Source organism: Kryptolebias marmoratus, linkage group LG1 (genome assembly GCF_001649575.2).
Source record: "Kryptolebias marmoratus isolate JLee-2015 linkage group LG1, ASM164957v2, whole genome shotgun sequence".
Taxonomy (NCBI): Eukaryota; Metazoa; Chordata; class Actinopteri; order Cyprinodontiformes; family Rivulidae; genus Kryptolebias; species Kryptolebias marmoratus.
Genome location: NC_051430.1, coordinates 26,265,618 through 26,271,829, shown reverse-complemented (window position 1 = coordinate 26,271,829; position 6,212 = coordinate 26,265,618).

Below are 6,212 nucleotides of genomic sequence, written 5' to 3'. Positions count from 1 at the left end.
AGTCGCCTCTTGTGTTTGTTTGATTTTTTCCCCTCGGTGTGCCAGTATTAGCAGTCGAGAATACCTACTGCTGATGTTATGAGACCAACTTCACAAGCCTCTCGGTGGAGGAAGCCTCTTAAGTCCTCTTACCTTCAGAGAGCCTGATGTACACTCCTGACTGGCCTCTTCACAGCACTTTAAAAGATGAGGGGAAGGATGAAAGAGGCTGATGGAAGGTGTAAAAAGCAACACAAGAACACATAATCACATGATAGTGGAGAAGGCATCGTTTTTAGGACAATGGAGCTAAGAGTGAGTCTGGACACTCTCAGAAGGTCCTTAGAGGAACTTCTAGGAGGGGTCTCAGGGAAATAGTCTGGCCAATATCAGACAAGATGTTAGCTCAATGAAAAAAATCCATAAAACTGAATGAAGTATGCAAGTATGCCTTTACTGCCATCTGACACCTGTAGTGCTCCATAAATGTGACTTATTTTACTGGCAATAAATTATGTTTAACAAAATTAACAACATATTTTAACATGAAAATCCTACACTTTTAAAATTAAATGCCTAAGGATCATAGATGGTCAAAGGACCCAGTATCTGTAGTGTCAAATAAATCACTTTTTTGTGGCCCTGTAGAAACCCTCCCTCCCACAGAAACAAAACAAATTAAAATTTAGTATGTACAAGTTTTTTTGGTAATGGTGCAAAACATTTACTGCAAAAACTGCAAAACATTTACTGAGTTTCTCATTCACCTGTTCATAAACAAAAATCAGCGTCAACACTTCAGCTCGCTGCAGGGGCTGGGGATTGTACCCCCAACTCTCTGATTGGAGGACAACCACCCTACCCACTGGTAAGGTTCCCAAAAATGGGGATAGGAAGAACAGCAATTTCTAACCTGCAGCAGTTTGAGGAACAGATTTGAAATTTTATAATTCATTCCATCCATCTTCTGCATCTGGGGCAGGGTCTCGGGAGGGAAACCTTCTCAGCGAAACTCTCCAGCTCCTCCTGGGAGGATCCAAAGGCCCAAAAAATCCCAATAATCCACACAACATTACCATAGATGATGAGTGTTGGAACATAGACCAGTAAATTAGGAGCCTTGCCTTTCTGCTCAGCTCCTTGTTCACCATGAAAGGCAGGAGCAATCCCTAACTCCTGTTGGTCCCACTCCTGCTCCATCCTACCACCACTTCTGAACAAAACTCCCAGATACCTGAACCTTTTCACTGAATCAAAGAAAAAGAAAGAAAGAAAGACCCACTGATTGTCACACGCCTGAGTGTGCGAAATTTGTTCTCCGCATTTGACCCATCCCCTGAGGGAGTGGTGAGCAGCAGCTGTGCCGCGCTCGGGAATTATTTGGTGATCTAACCCCCCCAATTCCAACCCTTAATGCTGAGTGTCAAGCAGGGTGGCAATGGTCCCATTTTTACAGTCTTTGGTATGACCAGTTTCAGGGCAGACACTCTACCATTAGGCCACTGAGCTGAGTGATCTCTGGAAAACAACGCATAAAACAAGTTCACAGCAAAAACATATATGTTTTGAAATGTCTTAAAAAAAGTTTGAAAGCTTAACAGCCAACAACAAAATGGAAAACTGTGGTTAGTTATTATTTTTGATGAGAACAGAGAGGAGGGCACAGAAAGAAACAAAGGATTTCATTCCAAATGAGCATCATCCAACGAGAACAGAGACGAGTTCATATGAAACGAACTGACAGTACTATAAATTAAATGAAAAGAGGACAACATGTTCATCATGTTTTCATAGAGGCCTGGTTTAAAAAAAACATCTTCAGCAGAAAAACACTTTTTTAATTAAACTAGTTTTCAAAATAGATATAAAGCAATGAGTTTCATCTTTATGCAGAGAAAGCACAAAAAAGATGTGACGGTAAAGATGACAAAAAAAAAAAATAACGAAGTAAAAGTCGAGTGCTCAGCAGAACGTCAACAATTCTCCAGCATTCACAAAATTTGACTGACCTGATTCTTTACAAAAAAACAGTGACATGATCAGAGTGACTCAATAACTGTGTGTCTTTTACACATCATCACAAACACTTGTAAAAATGTTTTTAGATGCCTCATCACTTTAATAACCTATTTCTGCTTCATTTTAATCCATTTGTACTAATAGATCTGAGATTTTACACTTCAGATAAAATGGATAATTATATTTTTTCTTTTTTTTACATTTCTTAAGAAATAAGGAGCCCAATAAAGTTATTTGTGTTCAAACAAAGGACTAATTTTGCAGACTGAGTGTGTTATTAAAAAAAAAATCCAACCAAATTATTTTAATTTGACCAAACTTTGTTTGCTGCTTCCAGGAAAATATGAAGTGACAGAAAATAAAAACAAGTGGTTCAAACAGAAGAGCTGTAATTTGGTGTTATTTATAAAACAGAGGCTCAAACCTGAGCGGTTCAGATCCCTCTCTTTGAGGATTTAAAAAAAAAACTTTGTCCTCAATCAGACCACAAGTTACAGAGACCACAAACGGTATGAAAACGGTTACAAACAATAACATTAAGCAATAAAAACAAATAAAATATGATAGAAATAAGATCAAATAAAAAAAGTTTGAATGGGTGTCCAAGAACCAAACCGTTTAAAAATAGACAAGATTTGTTCTATCCATTTCAATATGGCGACACCAGCTAATCAATATTAGCCCAAAAATGGCTATAAATCAGTCACTTTAACAGACATTGAGCTAAAATTTAATGTGGTAGTAGCTGAGTCATTCACAACAGATACTTTGAGCAGGACATCTCGTAATATTGCACTTATTGTTATTTTTAAGGTTTAACAAAAAAGGCTACAACTGCATTATTTCTCAAACTGTCCCAACATTTTCTGATAAATGATTGTAAATTACTCTCTACTCAAAATACTAAAGCAACTATTAATCAAATATATCACTGTCTGCTTTGAAAACATAAATCAAACTTTTATTGCATGTGTGTTTACATGAATTTGTCTTCATAAATTACCAGTGACTGATTTAACTTGTGAATAAAACTGGTAGGTTTTGCTACAAAGAATGTGAATGTTTCAAAAAATAGAAAAATACTTGTAAAGGTTTATACACCAGCATGCTGCTAAATAGATTTTTTATTTATATTTAAAAAAATGTATCTGATTTGGGGTTTTAAAAGAAGTTTCCTAAACAACGCTTCACGTCCTTTCTGTGCATCGTCTCGATTTTCTTCACCATTCTCTGCTATCCGCTCGCTCTCCTCTGCCTAACTCTCCCCATCTGTTCCTCTTCTGCCAATCTCCATTTTTTACAGTATGGCGTGTCTGCTTCATCTGCTGGTCTGTCTTCTCTGAAAATATCAATGCCATCTGGTGGAAGCGCCATTCCAGAGTGATTCATGATACTGTATAAAAAAAGAGCATTGAGCTTTGGCATGAGTGGGCCCAGCAGGAGTTAAAGGCTCTGATCCTGACATTGTTTGCTCATTATGTTCCTCTCCGAGGTGCCCTGGCCATTGTTAGTGCAGGAAGAGGAATACTTACATTTTTTTTTAACAATCAAAAAATACTTAGCTGTGTGAATTCAAAATGTGAATTGAGTTTTTACTTCATTCTTTGTGTATCTGAACATCAAGTGTTTGTTGTAAGTCATCATTATCTTGTAAACGCAGACAACGAGAGGCAGAAAATGATCAGCAAACAAACTTTAACATGTGCAAAACTTGGTAAAGTAACTATAAACAACCCAAGAATTACACACACACACACACAAAAAAAAAATTAAAATAAGTTGAAGTAGAAGCACTCAGAGAGCAAAATAATAATAATCTGAATCAGCACCAAAATGCAATCCATTGTTTTTTGGGACAACTCCAACATTTCCTCAACATTTCATCCAAATCTGTTCTTTAGTTGTTTGTTTTTTTACGTGATCTTGTTAACAGACCAATGGACACAAACAAAAACAGAACTTCCTTGGTCGAGGAAACAAAAGGGTCACATGTCGGAGCGGAGAGGTTTTAACAAAGGGGTTACCCGTGACCTTGACCTCTGACCCTTGAAATCAACAGGCATCACCCTTGACCCATGTGGCGTCCAGCTGTGGAGTTTAACATTCCTGTTATACAGCAGAATTTAGTGCACAGGCTGATCTGTGACCTTGACCTTTGACCTTGACCTTTGACCGGATCACTATCAAAATCGAATCATTTGTTCCTTGTTCCATGTTTGACGTTTCCTGAAAATTTCATGAAAATCCGTTCAGAACTTCTTGAGTAATCTTGAGCACAGACAGATGTTAACAAAAGATAAGCTTCTTGGTGGTGGTAACAAACAAACAAACAAAGACAGAAGCAAGGAAGTAATAGAAAGTAAAAAGAATTTAAGTAGAAGTAATAAAACCTAAACACAGGTGTAGATATACAGTAACAGTTAACTAAAGTTAATAGTGTAACGAGTAGAAAACAAAAATGCAAAGGTTTTTTTTATTTTTTAAAATAGGTAAAAAAAGTTAATGAAGTTGATGCATGATGGCAGAAACTAAACCACCTTATCTTTAAATGCTCTGTATCGCTACAGTTCACTGCTTCTCCAACACTCAAATTCTCCCATCCTAAAAGCACATTTATTTGATTTTGATCTAAAATGTTGCTCCATGTGCTCAGATTGCACCAAACCTTTTTCTTATATTAGTTCTTCACTAAATTGGGCTGCACAGTCAAAACTTTTAAAGGTCAAATCACTTGCAAACTCTACTGGCAACGCTGTCCAATTTACAGAAGGCAGCTGAATGTGCAGGTTTCAGTACGAGTCTCAGAGAGTTAGGATAGTATAAATGATGGTATCATCCTGTTGGGTATATTTAAAAATGTACTTTTCAGCATTACTGAATGGTATCTGCAACAGTGTGCTGCACTTGGTTGCTTTGTCAGTTGGAAATTTATTAATGTCACCTCTGTTTTCCTGTTAGTTTCTTTTTTTTTTTTTTCAAAACTTCTTTAGCATACTTTGTGCTGTGTTAGCCATTCGTACATCGAAACACTCGGCTTGATTCTAGTATTTGTAGCTTAAATAGTTTTTGAATTATTTAACTTTATTTACAAAAGATTAACATAAAAATACATTGAGATCTCCTCAGTTCCTTCAAAAAACATTGTTCTACGTCAGCAGACTTGCTGTTTTGTCTTCTTATGCTCCTTTTAGCTACAGTTTTGCTAATTTTAGCTTTTAGCTAAGGTTAGTTAATTTCAGCTTTTAGTTCCAATTTTGTTAATTTTCACTTTCAGGTATGTTTTTGTTCATTTTAGCTTTTTTCTACTGTTTTGATAATTTTAGAATGTTTTACCTATCATTTGTTTTGCTGCCTTTAGCTACTGTTTGGCTACTTATAGTTACTGTTCTGTTTTACTTGTTTTAACTTTAACAGCTCAGTTTTAACTCCTTTGTACACAGCATTTAATTAAAACATTTACTTTTAAAGAAGTGAAATTGGACTTAAAGTTTTAGTTTTGTTACTAAGTTTAAACTTTGGAGCAGATCTTTTTTGTCTCCTGACTCTCTGCTTTGCTTTCGTTCACAAAGTAAATGACTGGAAAGAATTATTTGCTCCCACTTTAGGGGTCAGGCGGTTCGACGTGTAGTTTGTCGATTCAGTCTCCCTTTTGTATTCCAGTTTTGAGCTGCTGAGCAAAAGTAAAGAGAAGGACATTGTGCAGCAATCATGTCAAATAAATGTTGTGATAAATGTTTCCACGTGGACTGCGATAACTGGTGGTATTCAACAGACCATCAGTTAAGTGATCTTACATGTCTGCCAGCTCTGTTCATTCTTAACATTTTAATTAGAGCTGAGAAGCGCCGCGCTTCTTATCCCTTTCTGACGAGAGGAAGGACACGTTGCTGCTCACAAGGAGCCGAGTGGAGAAATGTGCTGAATTACACATCAGATAGATCAGTCGTCTTGCAGGTTTGTCTCCAGTTCCTTTAAGTTTTAATGAATTAACTTTGTTTTTTATTTTTTTTAATTGAGCTGTTTTGTCAGCCTCACATCCTATCTCAGCTGATGCAGTTGTTACTTTAGCTGGTACCTTGATGGACCTACATTCTACTTTATCAGCACACTTAATTAAATTCAGCTTTACACAAAACCTTTTAATTACTGCTGTTTTTCTTAATCTATGCGCCTTTTGACAAAGCCACACAAAAGATCGGGAGAGATAGAGAAGC